Source organism: Monodelphis domestica, chromosome 6 (genome assembly GCF_027887165.1).
Source record: "Monodelphis domestica isolate mMonDom1 chromosome 6, mMonDom1.pri, whole genome shotgun sequence".
NCBI lineage: Eukaryota > Metazoa > Chordata > Mammalia > Didelphimorphia > Didelphidae > Monodelphis > Monodelphis domestica.
Genome location: NC_077232.1, coordinates 137,979,720 through 137,996,867, shown reverse-complemented (window position 1 = coordinate 137,996,867; position 17,148 = coordinate 137,979,720). Strand labels below are relative to the sequence as shown.

At 34.6% G+C, this 17,148-nt stretch overlaps 1 protein-coding gene across 3 annotated transcripts in view; it reads left to right on the top strand.

The window, feature by feature from the left end:
* The window catches only part of FRYL (FRY like transcription coactivator), a 309,155-nt gene that overhangs the window by 68,488 nt on the left and 223,519 nt on the right, over nucleotides 1-17,148 (top strand). For 2 of the 3 annotated variants that reach the window (XM_007496477.3, XM_056802595.1), the window contains exon 3: nucleotides 11,827-11,946. The exons of the other annotated variant lie outside the window; for it this stretch is intronic. The gene's annotated coding sequence lies outside the window, so the exon portion shown is untranslated. The remainder of the gene's footprint in view (nucleotides 1-11,826; nucleotides 11,947-17,148) is intronic. 3 annotated transcript variants of the gene reach the window in all.

Here is a 17,148-nt window from a genome sequence, read left to right as displayed (position 1 = left end):
GCCATTCAGAAATGAAAGACATTGAGAGTAAGCAGTTGAATACACAAGAAGCTGCCAGATACATAGGCAGACTTTGCCCATCTCCCTTCTAACAATCCTGTTGTCATAGTCTCCTATTTTATGTACAGGACATTCAGAAAAAGTTGTTAGAGCTAGGCAGTTCAAGCCAAAATAGTCAATCCTGTACTCTCACTTTCTCTGGCCTTCAAATGAATAGTTCCTTTCGAGATGAAGAGATCTTGAGAGTAAAAGAAAGACAAAGTTCTGAAGGGTTTCGTTCAGTCAGTCATCTTGGAAACCAACTGAGTAGATTTTTAAAAGTGTTTCTACATATTTATAATGTTGACTTATACACGTAACTGTGCCTATTTGGAAAAACCTCATCCCTTACATCAGTTCTGGTTCAATATAGGCTGAATTTATTATGTATTCAGATAGTACATCATATAATCTTTGTGGTTCCAAAAATTATATTTTAAAACTTTTTTATTAATTCCCTTTACATTTATTCTCTATGTAAACACTAAACAGGTTCTTGTCTACCCCATTAGAACGTAAACGGCTTGTCATTTGGAATTGTATAATTCAGGCTATTTATAGCTACTGTGCCACTTATTAGGTGCTTAACAAATACTTGTTAAATAATTACTCTTTTCTTTCTTCCTTTCTTTGTTTCTTTCTCTCTCTTTCTTTCTCTCTTTCTACCTCTTTCCCTCTTTCTCTCTCTTTCTCTTTCTCTCTCTCTTTCTCTCTCTTTCTTTCTTTCTTTCTTTCTTTCTTTCTTTCTTTCTCTCTCTCTCTCTTTCTCTCTCTCTCTTTCTCTCTCTCTCTTTCTCTCTCTTTCTTTCTTTCTTTCTTTTTCTTTCTTTCTCTGTTTCTCTCTCTCCCTCTCTCCTTCTTTCTCTCTTTCTCTCTCCCTCTTTCCCTCTCCCCCTCTCTCTTTTCCTTCCTTCCTTCCTTCCTTCCTTCCTTCCTTCCTTCCTTCCTTCCTTCCTTCCTTCCTCCCTTCCTCCCTTCCTCCCTTCCTCCCTTCCTCCCTTCCTTCCTTCATCCTTCCTTCCCTCCCTCCCTCCCTCCCTCCCTCCTTCCTTCCCTCCATCTTAGCTAGGCCTGGCTCTCAATCCACTGAGCTGCCCAGCTGCTCCCTCAATTCTTCTTTCTAAGATGTTTAAATTTCCTATTTTGTCCTACACCTAAGTATTTTATATTTTTGTAGATATTCATTTCATTTTATCAGTTTTCTTTGCATATAATCATGCTAATTTTATTTCTTTATATAATAGAAATTTTTCTTCAGTTCTGGTATTTTGATTTTCCTCTCCTTTTAAAAAATGTCATATTTGCTAATTTCTCTATTTCTTCCCCCCCAAAAAAACACCAAGCCATGTTTTATGTATCAGTTAGTGAAGTTCTGTTGTTTTTTTATTTTTTCTTTGATCTTCTTTTTGAATTCCAAAATGTAGTTTTTGTTTTTAATTGCCATTTTAATTGCATTTTTTAGAGTTTTTTCAGATGCATTAATTATGTTCTCTTTTGTTGATGAGTGAGCTGAAAAATAAAAATCTTTTTCCTCAAAGAGTACTTTGTTTGAGTCCCAAAAAGATTTGTTATATTTATACAGGATTTGCAATTTTTTCCCTTTTAATTTTTTTTACTATTTCCTTTTCTGAAATCACATTTCTTCTCCTTTAAAAAACAAACCTAAGGGGCAGCTAGGTGGCTCAGTAGATTGAGAGCCAGGCCCAGAGAAGTGAGGTCCTGGGTTCAAATCTGGCCTCAGATACTTCCTAGCTGTGCAACCCTGGACAAGTCACTTAACCCTCATTGCCTAGCCCTTACCACTTTTCTGCCTTGAAACCAATATTGATTCCAAGACAGAAGGTAAGAGTTTAAAAAAAAAAGAAAAGAAAAAAGAACCAATACTTAATATCAGTTCTAAGATTGGAAGAGAAGGTTGTTGTTTTTTTATCCCTAACCTTCTGTCTTAGAATCAATACTGTATATTATGTGTACTGTGAAAAGAAATTTACTGAGCCGCAAACCTTGTCACTGATTCTTAGAATTTATTTCTCTTCAGTTTACTCAGTGTGAATTTTAAATTAGTCCACCCTACTTAGATCTTACTTTATGGAGAAGATGAAATTGTAATCTCCTGATTGAACAATTAAGGTACTTAGTTCTTACTTTATAGTGAAGCTAGAACTTTAAGCTATTTTAAGATCTTAATACAAAAAGGTGTGTGTTAAATAACTATAAAGGTTAAATTAATCACAAAAAGGTGAAGTAACTAACAAAAGGTAAACTTAACAAAGAAGTGTTAAGTAACTCAAAAGATATAATCTAATCAAAGAAAATGAGAACTAAAGAATGGGCAATCCTGGAGAAAAGCCTCTGATTGGTATTGTGATTGGTAGACGTGAAAATTGATAGGAGGGGATGCAAGAGTAAAAGGTCTATATATTTGGCTCACTTCCTCTCTCTTGTACCTTTGGTGGTGGAGAGGTGACTGCTGGCAGGGTGCTGGGCCTTTCGACATCTTGGCATGGCTACAGCTATTGTCTGGTTAGGTGATGAGTTCCTGGCTGAGTTTTCCCTCCTTTACTTTCCAAACTTTATCCTCTTAGAAGCCTCTAATCTCCTTCATAGACTTAGCAGCGGAGATCTTGAACTTCCCCTAGCACAGGCCAGGCGGGAGAAATCCTATACCCTCTTCCCGCTTTCTCCTTAAAATCCTTCCCTATATATTAATTAAAATTGCCATAAATTTCCAGACTGACTTGGGTATTTTATTTGGGATTTTTCCCTGGCAACCAATTAAGTTAGATTTTAAGTCACAACTCTAAAGTTATCTTTACATTAGCTTGTAACTATTCCCTTTTAACCAACATCTTTTTTTTTTTATCTCTGAGCTTTGAGACATTAGGATGTAACAGGATTTGTCTCTCCTTTCTTTATTGCAATTACATATCATTTAGCCTCTTCTAGAGAATAGCTGATTTTTTATTGTTTTTCTTTTATAACTTATCTTCTGTCTTGAGTGCATACTAAATATCAGTTTCTAAGGCAGACCAGCAGTAAGGATAAGGCAGTAGTGGTTAAATTGCCTAGGGTAATACAGCTAAGAAGTGTCTGAGTCCATATTTGAACCCGGTCCTGACTGTATGCATGGCTCTCTATCCACTGGGCTTACTTAGCTGCCACTGGAGGGAAAAGAGCAGGATAGCCTTTTTTTTTGTTTTGTTTTGTTTTTTTGTTTAATCTTACCTTCTATGTTAGTATCAATTCTAAAACAGAAGAGAATCCAGGGCTAGGCAATCAGGGTTAACTACTTGCCCAGGGTCACACAGCTAGGACCTCCTGACTCTTGGCCTGGCTCACCAGACACTGTGCAGCCTATATGCCTCTTTCCCTCTCCCCCCCTTTTTAGGTTTTTCTTTTTCTATGTTTTCATTTCACAATTTCTGTTCAATTCTGTAATTTTCAGTAGGAATGCTTAAAAGTCTTCTAATAAAGGAATTTTACCCAGTTTTGAAAGGAAAGTTGTTTTAAACATCATTCTTTTGCCTTTTGGAATTTCCTACTCCAGGGTTTGACTTCTTGTGAGTTTCTATAGTGTAATCTTGACATTGGTTATTTGTTATTTGAATTCTTTCTCTGGTTGCTTTTTATATTTTTTCTATGAAATGGAGATTCTGGATTTTGGAGGAAACAAAATCCAGAATTTTGGCTACAATATTTCTGGGAGTTTTTAATTTGGGAGTTTTTAAGGAAGTGACTAATAGATTCTATTTTCACTTCACTTTGTGGTTTTAATAGATATGGACAGTTTTCTTTTATAGTTTATAGAAATGCCTTACAGGTTTTTGGTCAAGATTTTTAGGAAGTCTAATGATTCTTTAAGTTATATCTCCCTCTTCTGTTTTTCAGGGTTTGTCTTTTTTGATGGCTTACTTGTATATTTTTTAAAAATTTGAGTTCCGAATTCTCTTCCTTCCTTCCCCCTTTCTTGAGAAGGCAAGAAATTTCATATATATTACACATGTAAAGTCATGCAATAACTATTTCCCTATTACCCTTGTTATGACAAAAAATAGACAAAAATCCAATCAAACATAAAGTGAAAAAAGTATGTTTCAATATGCATTCAGACTCCTATCAGTTCTTTCTCTGGACGTGAATAGCACTTTTCATCATAAGTCCTCATAATTGTCTTGTATCATTGTATTACCAAGAATAGGTATGTCATTTACAGTGATCACCATATATCATTGCTGTTATTTACAATGTTCCCCAGGAGTCTCTTACTTTGGTTTGCTTCAGTTCATATAAGTCTTTCCAAAAATTTTTAAAGTATCCTGCTAATCATTACATCTTACAGCACAATAGTATTTGATCATAATCATACCACAAATCATTCCCTCAATTTCCAGTTTTTGCCACCACAGAAAGAGTTGTTATATAGAAATATTTTAGTGCATCTAGGTCTTCATCTTTTGTTTTTTGTTCTCTTTGGGATACAAACTTCATACAGTATGCCCAGCCCTTGGGGATAGTTTCAGATTGTTCTCCAGAACGTTTGTATCAATTCAGTTTCACCAGCAGTGTATTGTGTCCCAATTTTTCCACATACCTCCAACATTTGTTGTTTTCCTTTCTGTCACAGCCAATCTGATAGGTGTTGCTTTAATTTGCCTTTCTCTAGTCAATAGTGATACAGAGGACTTTTAAATATGACTATAGATCAGTTTTTATATTCTTCTACTTTTTCAGTCTTTTGACTTTATTTCATGGAACCATTAAGTTCTGTTTCCTCTATTCTAATTTTCAATGAGTCTGCTACTTAGGTAAGATTTTCCACCTTCTCTTTTGAGCTATTTATTCTCCTACTAGTTTTTCCTCTAGTCTTCAAATTTCATTTTTTATTTGTGAAGGGTAGATTTTTGGAAAGGAAACAAGAATGCAAGCAGAGTGACATGGAATGCAGTTGAACTAGGGAAAGCAACAGCAACCCCTTTTAGAATCTTGAGAGGAAGAGAATCCTGGGAAACCAGTGGTCAGCCAGGGGAGTTGGTTCCTTGCTCTGGAGAAACATTCCAGGACCCAGCTCCAACCTTCTGTGAATAGAAAATTGTTCCAAAAGATCTTACAAGATCTTGAAGACCATTTAATCTCCTGACTCTGCTCTTACACTGAGAACACCCAATCTCAAAGGGAGTTGGTTGAACTTCTCAGTTTGCCTTAGTGGGGCTGTTGGCCACACCTGGGGTAGACTTAATCACTCCTGATGTACCCAGTTTCATCTCTGTTTTTATCTATACTCTAGAGATTTAATCCTCTATGGGTTTTAGCCTAGGAATAGATTAGAACAGAAGAGGAATCATTTAGGCAGAGAGAGTATTCAGAGTCTTTGAAGCAAAGTCAGACTGGTGGGTAATAAGTTAGTTTTATTAGTCATAGGGAAACCTTTCAATCCACATTCCTAATCCCATCTCCAATTTACAACTTTACAATAAACCTTGTTACTTTGAAAAGCAGTCAGATTGGATACTTACTGGCCTAAGGAAGAGAGGAGCCATTTTTGCTCTCTATCACAGAGAGAGCATTTTCCTGACTTGGTCAAGCAAAATTCTCAGTCACCCATCTTAAATCTCTCTTACATATTCTTCCTTTATTTTTGCTAACACTATTCAAATCCTGATGGCTAAACCATTCTTTTCCCTGAGACTCTGCTTATACTTGTGGAGTTATTCTTTTCTTCTACATTTACCTCTTTGGCATCTCTTAATCCATAGTATTTCTTCATTATGTTCAGAGTTTTCTTTTTACTCCTTTCTTCACCTTTAGTGTCTCTCTTAGGATTTTGTGCCAGAGATAATCTTATCTTGAGTACTGTGACAAGGGAATCACTATATTAATTTAAGGTCGCCAAGGAATTCAGCTATGTAATTCCTAAATGAAAAACTCAAGTCAGCCGTCAGCCTTTTTTGGAGTTTAATTACAATAGGAGCAAGAAAGGAATTAGAGATAGAGAGAAGGGAATAGGGCTTAAATACCCCTTCTGTTTAGGCTGGGCCAAAAGGCCCAAGCCCTTAGATAGCTGGGGCAAAGAAAAGAGATCAGTCCCTATTACTCACGTGACCAAAATGGAGAAACAGTCTCAGGGGCCCCACCTTCAGCTTCCTTCAGAGCAAGCTTCCCAGAGCACACCGCCACTACCTCCACAAACTCCTCAACCCCTCAAGTCTCCAGACCCTCCTATCTTTTAGGAAAACCCTCCAAGTTCCTCCCCTCAGTTCTCCCGTCTACCAATCACTGTCCATCAATTTCCCTGTGCCAATGGAGGCTCTAGCTTAACCCAGGACCGCCCAGAGGCTCTGCACATGTCTGTTGAAGGTCATATTTTCAAATGATTAAATCTTTGCTCCTTTGCTACAGCCCTTTCTAAATCCTGTTAACCTGAGTAGGGTAGAGATTGGTTCCAAGTATCTCCATTGTATCAATTCTAAAATCAATCATGACTCAAAGAAATTCCTGTTCTATGCTTAAGCATAGGTCAAAGTCCTTTCCATTGTTCAGCAAAAGGTTTCTGTCCTAAAGTAATCTGAAGAAGGGAAGAGAAGGAACCTCCCATGCCAATGGGGTTCCCATTCCAATAGACTATCAGTAAGAAATTTTCCAAGTATGAAATATCTCAATGGTGAAATTTCCAACATTTATAAGTCTAAGGAATTTTGAGGTTTACAGTACATGTGTAGAGACTGGCCAAACCTTGTTTGCTTCTTATTTCTATGTGTTATTGTTGTACAGTATGAAATCAAGTGGCTGGAACTTTGTCTCATCCTCAGCAAAGGGAATATATAAAAGACTCAAACCTAGATTGATTTTGGCCTTTTCACTCATACGTTCATAGTCCTCAGTAAGTTGTCTAATTGCACGGGTGTCAGGCCTCCTGAAGGGCCAATGTCGATTTTCAGAATGCAGTAGTAGAAATAGAGGAATATGCCAAAATTATTAGGAAATACTTTATCTGAGGCAGATAGGTGACTCAATGGATAGAGAGCCAGACCTTGGAAATAGGAGATCCTGTGTTCAAATTTTGTCTCAAATACTTCTAGCTGTGTGACCCTTGTGCAAATCACTTAACCCATATTGCCTAGCCCATACCACTCTTCTGCCTTAGAACTGATATAGAGTATTGATTCTAAGATGGAAGGTTAGTGTTTAAAAAAAATAAAAAGGAAATTTTTTTCTGTATTAATAATTACTTATAAAGTAAAGGAAAAATTAGAATAAAAGGAGTTGAGTGGAAAGGCTTAAGAGATCAAAAGAGACTGATATAAAATGTGTAGGAAACTTTTTTTTCTTATCTTAGAAAAATATTTCTTAGACTTCTGGGTCACAACATCTGAAAAAGTTCTAGAACAAAAGTCAGAAGAACTGTGGAAGTTAAATTTTGCAACTTGAAGTTTCTCATTTTAGAATAATATTTTCTTTGCAGTTGTTTTTGATATGATAGCATAGGTCTAAAAATAAAATTTGAATATTTAAAAAATGGGAAATTTAAAGGGAAGTTTAACAATTCCTTTTTCAAGAGCACAGTGATCTCATTGCATTTTTTTGTATTTTTAATAGAAAGGTCATAGAAAATAGTTCAGAGATGAAAAACTTTAGTGAACAATATGAACACTTTTCCAGTAGAGGTCAGTCTTTTGAATCTTTTTTAATTTTAGGGAAAAATATAGATGGTAATAAGTCTTTTATATAGTAATTTTTCTGCTTCCAGTTAAAGTTGATAGTTCTAAAAACCAAAATATAATTTATCTTATAGAATTGCTTTTATTTATTTAGCATTAATTTACTTCTTTATACATGACACCTTATAATTTGAAGGAACATAAATTTCTTTTAATGTTATGATTGTATTAAAGAATGTTTTTATAGTATTAATTTTTTTTTAACCTTTACTGTCTTAGAATTGATACTATTATAAGGCAGAAAATTGGCAAGGGATAGGCAATTGGAGTTAAGTGACTTGTCCAGGGTCATATAGCTAAAAAGTATCTGAGGCCAGATTTAAACCCAGAATCTTCTATCTCCAGGCCTGGCTCTCAGATCTACTGAGCCACTTAGCTGCTCTCATTGTATTAATTTTAATCAGTTGTTTTTAATAGTAATGCTTTAGAGTAATAAATTTGTCAATGTGAAAAGTCAACTGACTCTTTTCCCCCTTTTATTACAATTTTCCATTCAACAGCCTTTCGCATTTAGGTTTGTCATTGATAGGATGGTTTTTATGTCTCATGTAGTATAGTGTTTTTAGTTTGATTTAAAAAAATATACAGCAACATAATTTTTCACTTTTTCTAATTTCACTTATATGGACTTAACTAAGCAAGTTAATTGAAACATTTAATTGCAAGTTCCATATTTTTAGTTTTTAGGAAAGGATTGATGTCTAAGACAATAATGTTTGTTGGGATAGCTTAGCACAATACTTGGTTCATAATAGATGATTAATAATAAATATTTATTAATTGATTTACAGTTTAGTGAATGATGGTAATAGTGTTGATTTAAAAATTATTTACATAACAATTGCATTTTTAATATTGAAACAAATGTGTTGAAAAAATTGGAGAAATTAATTTTCCAATATAATTTTAGTTCAGGTTTCTATGAAGCTTTCGGTTGCTGATTTATTAAAAATTTAGAATATTTATAATGAAATGCATTGGCATAATTTAATTTTCAATATCAATCATCAGTATTCAGATCTTTAGCCATAAATTATTGCTATGGATGAGTTAAAACAGCACTAAAAGTGGAAATACATTGATAATTCATTTCATTGATTAAAATATCTATGTATGTTTATGTGCGTGTATATGTACAAATATAAGTAGATATGTTTGTACAGAAATTCCTTTCCCCCATTACTTTATGACCTATTTGTTCTTCCATATTTTTTCTCGATTGCTTGAATTTAATTTTTCAACTCTTTGTTTCTTTCAAAGTTCTTGAAATCCTTGTGGCCAAATCATTCTATATCCTGAGACTCTGCTAATGCTTATCCTGGAGTTAACTGACTTCTTCTGGGTTTATCTCTTTGGCTTCTCTTATCTCAGTATATTTCCTATAATATTTTATAGAATATCCCATATTCTATTATGTCTATTTTCAGAGTTGCCTTCTTTTTAGTCATATTTTCAACTCAAGTCCATGGATTGGGATTTTTTACTTAAGTTAGTCTCTTCTGGTTCTCTTAGATGGGTCAGGGAGGACCTGTTTGTATGTGATTCCTTTGGTCTGTTGTTGAGGCTGCTCACCTGGATGGATAATCTGGTGTTAGTTAGGCTCCAAAATATACTTCATTTCCTTGCATCTGTCTCAATTTCCTATTGTTTCCATTTGGGTTCTGGACTTTTCTGGGCTCTTGTCTTCCCTATGTATGGTCCCCAATAAAGACCAACACTTGCTATAGACCTGATAGTTCATAGGGGAATTATATATAATTATAAGACAAAGGAACATAGCTGTAGAGGTATTACTAAGAGATCCTGATGGCCCTCTAGTTCAGTTTCCTCATTTTATAGGTGAGTATCATCTATTTGACTTGCTCAGAGTCACTCATAGGTAAGTATCGAGGCTAATATTTGAACTTTGTCCTTTGACTTTAGAGCCTTTCTAGTCCCTCTACTGTTACATACCATCAGTTAGTAAAATAGAATATCAGTTCAAATTTGTTTTTTGAAGAAAAGGACTGTGAAATTTAAAATCATAGGTATAAAATACAGTATGTTTCTGGAAAATGTATTTAATTTGTTTTTCTTGGAACTGAAACCATTCAATGAAACTCAAAAGAATTTTTCATAGTTTTAAGGGAAATTTGTCTTGACATCAATAACTTTTCTATTTTTAAAATTTTCCAATTAAGCATTCTTTCCCTTTCTACTGAATAAAAAATGAAAAAATGCTTATTTAAAATATTAATAGTCTGGCAAAATAAATTCTCTCCTTTGAATCTATCATCTTTCTGTCAGAGGTATGAAAATAATTCTTCATCATTGGTTTTTTCTAATCATGGTTGGTTATTGTAGTGAGCAGAGTTCTCAAATCTTTCACAGTTTTTGTTTATATTGTTTATTATTGTTGCTGAATAAATTGTTCTCCTGGTTGCTAATTGCATCATTCGTCACTTAAGTTTTATCAGGGTTTCTCTGAAAATCCTATTCTTAATTTTTATGGCATAATAACTTTCTATTACATTAATATACCATAATTTTTTCAGTCATTCCTAAATTGATGAACACTTGCTTAATTCCTAGTTCTTTACCACTACAAAAAGACCTGACATGGATAATTTTTGTACCTATAGATCTATTTCCTATTTGATTTTTTTGGAATATAGACCTGGAGCACTAGATCAAAGGGCATGCATAGCTTTGTCATTTTGTGGAAATAGTTCCAGTTGTTTTCTGGTATGACTGGGACAGTTCACAACCCCAGCATTATTAGTGTACCTACCTTATACCTCAGACTTTCCAACATTTATCACCCCCATCCCCCTTTTTTGGAAAGCATTTTCTCTTCCTTCTTCCTTCTTCCCTTCTCCTTTCCCACCTCTGTAGTTGGATTGTTATAGTACCAGAATCTATAAGTTAATTTTAAAATTCAATTTAAAAAATATTGTCATGTCCTTGCTGCAAATAATAAATATTCCTCCAGTTAGGTTTTCTTTATTTCTTGGAGGAATATTTTTTAATTCTAGTCATATAAGTCTTGATATGTCTTAGAAAATTGAATACTAGTTATTTCAGGCTTTTTTTTCTGTTATTTTCCACCTGGTTTTGGTATTAGGCTTCCAGTTAAAAAAATATATTTTGGAGTTTGTTGATTTTTCTGTTTCATTTTTAATGAAATTCAAATGATTGGTTCATTTTTAATTAACATTTTTTTGACATATTTCCATTTGAATTTATTTCTTTTTCTCTTCTCTCCAGTAATCTTTCTGTGGTAACAAAAAATAAAAAGTGAATGAAAAAAATAATTCAGTGAATCTGACAGTGTATTATGTAATATATTCATTCCTTCCCACCTTTTAAAAAAAGAAATGAAGGCTTATTTTATTACCTCATGTATAAGTTAGATTTGGGTCTTTCACATAACTTAGCATTAATTTTCTTTTTTTTTGTCCTTTCATTTACATCATAATAGTTATTGTGTATATCGTTTTCTCGGTTTTTGGCTACTTCATTTGGCATTCATTCACTTAAGGCTTCCCCTACTTTTTAAAATTCATTTTCATAATTTCATAGGGTAATATGTCATTTACATTCATATATCACAATGAATTTGTTTATCCATTCTTTAGTCAGTGGGCTTCTATTTTATTGTTATTTTGATACCACAGAAATGCTACTCTGAATACTTCCCCATCTTTTTTACATGGACACTTTCTGTATTTCTTTGACCTCAATTGGAATATAGGTAGAATCGTTAGGTCAAAGATTATGGACTCCTCCTCCCTTATCCCTTGCCAAGAGAGCCATCCTTTGTAATAAGAAAGAAATAAAAAGTGTTGAGCAAAATTATCTAATCTTACTAGAGTGTGAAAGCAAGCATACAATATTTCATACTCTAACCTTTCCCCCTTTTTTCCTCCCCTTCCTCCCAGGAAAGGAAGATTATCTCTTTTTGGACTATGCTTCATTCTTTTATCTAGCTGTCCCAATTGTTGTTGTGGTTCTTTACAGGTACATTATTGTTACTGTATATATTGTTTTCATGATATAATTCATAAGTGGTATCCTTCTTTTTATATTTTAGAGATAAAGCCATTTATTTGAGTCTTGGATTATTGTTAACTCAACTAATCTGCCCAAGATTGACACAATCAAAGTAGATGAACCAAGTTGTCATCAGGAGATCATTTTGTTGGGTGATACGGTAAGCCTATTCTAGAAATTCTAAGGGCACCACATATAGAATATAAAGTATAAAAAGCTTTTTAAAAGATCTATTTCAGCTCCTTTTTTCTGGTGTTAGTTACTTCTTTGAACTTACTCTCCCAAGTATTAAACATTGATTAAGTGCTTAGTTTGTGCCAGGCATTGCCATAGGCTTACACTTGGAGATAGATTCAAAGAAAAGCAACCCTGCCTTCAAAGGAGCTTACATTATAAATGGTTTTTATATTCTTATCAAAGAATAATAATTACAATGATTTTGGCTAATACTTATATAATAGTGATTTTGCATTAATAGTGATTACATTCCTCCAACAATTCTTTGAAGTAGCATATAATTGTCTCTTTTCCAGATGAGTAAACTAAATATGAGATTGTTTAAGTGAATGGCCCATGGTCAGTGTTATAGCTGAGCCTTGAACACAGTCCTCTGACATCTTGTTCAGTGATGTACTATGATTGACTCTTTTTTTTTTTCACTTTAAACATTATTTTATTCGGTCATTTCCAAACATTATTCATTGGAAACAAAGATCATTTTCTTTTCCTCCACCCCCCCCCCCTTTCCCACCACCTTTCCCATAGCTGACCCACGATTCCACTGGGTATCACATGTGTTCTTGGTTCGAACCCATTTCCATGTTGTTGGTATTTGCATTAGAGTGTTCATTTAGAGTCTCTCCTCAATAATGTTCCCTCAATCCCTGTAGTCAAGCAGTTGCTTTTCCTCGGTGTTTTTACTCCCATAGTTTATCCTTTGCTTGTGGATAGTGTTTTTTAGATCTCTGCATATTGTTCTGGGACATTGCATTGACACTAATGGAGAAGTCCATTACCGTCGATTGTACCACAGTGTATCAGTCTCTGTGTATAATGTTTTCCTGGTTCTGCTCCTTACGCTCTGCATCACTTCTTGGAGTTTGTTCCAGTCTCCATGGAATTCCTCAATTTTATTATTCCTTTTAGCACAATAGTATTCCATCACCAACATATACCACAATTTGTTCAGCCATTCCCCAATTGAAGGGCATCCCCTCATTTTCCAATTTTTGGCCACCACAAAGAGTGCAGCTATGAATATTCTTTTACAAGTCTTTTTACTTATTGTCTCTTTGGAGTACAAACCCAGCAGTGCTATGGCTGGATCAAAGGGCAGTCTTTTATCACCCTTTGGGCATAGTTCCAAATTGCCCTCCAGAATGGTTGGATCAATTCACAACTCCACCAGCAATGAATTAATGTCCCTACTCTAAAGATTAAAAATGAGGCAGGTAGAAATTAGTTTCTCTCTGCAAGGAGTATTATATTTTTTGGAGGTTTATTGAAGACTAAGGATTAAAGAAAAGACAGGATAAGAAACAAGTGCCTAGGCCAGAGTGCCTAGACAAGACCTCACCTACATTATGGAAAGAGCCACGTCTATGTCTGCTCCAAAACGGAAGTCCAAAAAGAGAGCTCAAAAGCCTTTGCAATCAGCTTAAGTACCTTCTTGATCTCGCCCACTTCAGAATTCCGTGAGATTACAAAGCATTTTGGGGAAGTGGAGCAAGGACTTGTGGGGATTGAAGTCCAGAGTTCAAATCTCAATTTTACACTACTTTGCCACATCCCCTCCAGCATTCATTACTTTCCATTCCTGTCATGTTAGCCAATCTGCTAGGTGTGAGGTGATACCTCAAGGTTGTTTTGATTTGCATCTCTCTGATTATAAGAGATGTAGAACACTTTTTGATGTGCTTATTAATAGTTTTGATTTCTTTGGCTGAGAACTGCCTGTTCATGTCCCTTGCCCATTTATCAATTGGAGAATGGCTTGATTTTTTGTACAATTGATTTAGCTCTTTATGAATTTGAGTAATTAAATCTTTGTCAGAGGTTTTTATGAAGATTGTTTCCCAATTTGTTGCTTCCCTTCTGATTTTAGTTACATTGGTTTTGTTTGTACAAAAACTTTTTAATTTGATGTATTCCAGATTATTTATTTTGCATTTTGTGACTCTTTCTAATTCTTGCTTGAGTTTAAAGCCTCTCCCTTCCCAAAGGTCTGACATGTATGCTATTATGTGTTTGCATAATTTTCTTATAGTTTCCTTCTTTATATTCAAGTCATTCACCCATTTTGAATTTATCTTGGTGTAGGGTGTGAGGTGTTGATCTAAACCTAATCTTTCCCAAACTGTCCTCCAATTTTCCCAGCAGTTTTTATCGGATAGTGGATTTTTGTCCCAAAAGCTGGGATCTTTGGGTTTGTCATATACTGCCTTGCTGAGGTCACTTACCCTGAGTCTATTCCACTGATCCTCCTTTCTGTCTCTTAGCCAGGACCAAATTGATTTGATGATCACTGCTTTATAATATAGTCTAAGACCTGGGACTGCAAGGCCCCCTTCCTTTGTATTTTTTTTTTCATTATTTCCCTGGATATCCTTGATCCTTTGTTCTTTCAAATGAACTTTGTTATGGTTTTTTCTAGATCAGTAAAAAAATTTTTTGGAAGTTCAATGGGTATAGCACTAAATAGATAGATGAGTTTGGGTAGAATTGTCATTTTTATTATATTGGCTCATCCTACCCATGAGCAGTTAATGTTTTTCCAATTGTTCAAGTCTAGTTTTAGTTGTGTGGAGAATGTTTTGTAGTTGTGTTCATAAAGTTCCTGTGTTTGTCTCGGGAGATAGATTCCTAAGTATTTTATTTTGTCTAAGGTAATTTTGAATGGAATTTCTCTTTCTAGTTCTTGCTGCTGAGCTGTATTGGAAATATATAGAAATGCTGATGACTTATGTGGGTTTATTTTGTATCCTGCAACTTTGCTAAAGTTGTTGATTATTTCAATTAGCTTTTTGGTTGAATCTCTAGGATTCTTTAAGTAGACCATCATGTCATCCTCAAAGAGTGATAACTTGGTCTCCTCATTGCCGATTTTAATGCCTTCAATTTCTTTTTCTTCTCTAATTGCTACTGCTAGTGTTTCTAGTACAATGTCAAATAATAGAGGTTATAATGGGCATCCTTGTTTCACTCCTGATCTTTATGGGAATGCATCTAGTTTATCCCCATTGCAGATGACATTAGTTGATATATATATATCATATATACCATATAGTTGGGCAAACTAGTTTTTAATGATTGCCTTAATTTCCTTTTCGTTGGAGGTGAAGTCCCCCTTTTCATCCTTGATGCTGTTAATTTGCCTTTCTTCTTTCCTTTTTTTAATTAGATTGACCAAGACTTTGTCTATTTTGTCTGTTTTTTCAAAGTACCAGCTTCTAGTCTTGTTTATTAGTTCAATAGTTCTATCACTTTCGATTTTATTAATTTCTCCCTTAATTTTTAGGATCTCTAGTTTGGTTTTCTTCTGGGGGGTTTTAATTTGTTTGTTCTCAAGTTTTTTTATTTGAATTTCCAATGCCCTCCCTAATTTGTTAATATATGCACTCATGGATATGAATTTTCTTCTAAGTATTTGCTTTGGCTGCATCCCATAAGGTTTGAAAGGATGTCTCACCATTGTCATTTTCCTCAATGAAATTATTAATTGTTTCTATGATTTCTCTAACCGATTTTGGAGTATCTATTTAATTTCCAATTAATTTTTTATTTGGCTCTCCATGTACCCTTTCCGATCAATATTTTTATTGCTTTATGATCTGAAAAGGTTGCATTTATTATTTCTGCTTTTCTGCATTTGAGTGCCATGTTTCTGCAACCTAGTGTATGATCTATTTTTATGAATGTGCCATGTGGTGCTGAGAAGAAGGTGTATTCCTTTTTGTCCCTATTTATAATTCTCCATATGTATATTAACTCTAATTTTTCTAAGATTTCATTCAACTCTTTTACCTCTTTCTTATTTATTTTTTGATTTGATTTATCTAAATTTGATAGTGGTTGGTTCAGATCTCCAACTAATATGGCTTTACTGTCTATTTCCTCCTTCAATTCTCCTAGTTTCTCCATTAAAAATTTGGATGCTATAGCATTTGGTGCATACATGTTGATTAGTGATATTTCCTCATTGTCTATACTCCCTTTTAACAGAATATATTTACCTTCCCTATCCCTTTTGATCAGGTCGATTTTTGCTTTGGCTTTGTCAGATATCATGATTGCAACTCCTTCCTTCTTTCTATCAGTTGAGGTCCAAAAGGTCTTATTCCATCCTTTAATTCTAACCTTGTGAGTATCAACCCTCCTCATATGTGTTTCTTTAAGACAACAAATGGTAGGATTTTGGGTTCTAATCCAATCTGCTATTTGTCTACGTTTTATGGGTGAGTTCATCCCATTCACGTTCAAAGTTATGATTGTCACTTGTGGATTCCCTGGCATTTTGATATCTTCCCCTAGTTCTGACTTTTCTTCTTTAGCTATATCCTTTTGAACCAATGATTTACTTTAGGTCAGTCTCCCTAGTCCCCTCCCTTGATATGCTTCCCTTTCTAGCCCCTCCCTTTTTATGCTCCCTTCCCCTCCCCCCTCTCCTTCCCTCCCTTTTTATACTCCTTCCCCACTCCCACTCTCCCTCCTTGATTTTCCTTTCTTTCTTACCCTGTTGAATAAGATAGAATTCAGGATCCCACTGGATCTAGATGTTCTTCCCTCTCAGATTTGATTTCACTGAGAGTAAGGTTTAAGTAATTCCACTTCATGCTCTCTTCCTCTCCTTCTCATATGAGGGTTCTTCCCCTCCCCTTCCCCTATGTATCTTTGTATGGGAAATATTATTCTATTTAGTCCCCCCCCCATTTCTTGAAGTAAATGTTAGTATTATTGACGATTCCCCCCTCCCTTTTTCTTTCTTTGCCCCCCTTTCACCAAATCTTATTGATGCCCCAATATTTCCCTATGCATGATTCTTCTAACTACTCTTATGATGCATACAATTTTTGAGTGTTACACAATACATTTTCCCCACATATTAATATATATAATTTGATATAAATGTAGTCCTTATAGAAGAGAGTTTGACTTAAAGAAAGAGATAAGATTTATCTCCTTTTCCCTTTCATATTTACCCTTTTATGTTTCTCTTGCTTTCTGTGATTGGATATCAAATTTTCCACTAAGTTCTGGTCTTTTCTTAGCAAATGCTTGGAAATCTTCTATTTTGTTGAATGCCCAAACTTTCCCCTGGAAGTATATAGTCAGTTTTGCTGGGTAGTTGATTCTTGGTTGGAGA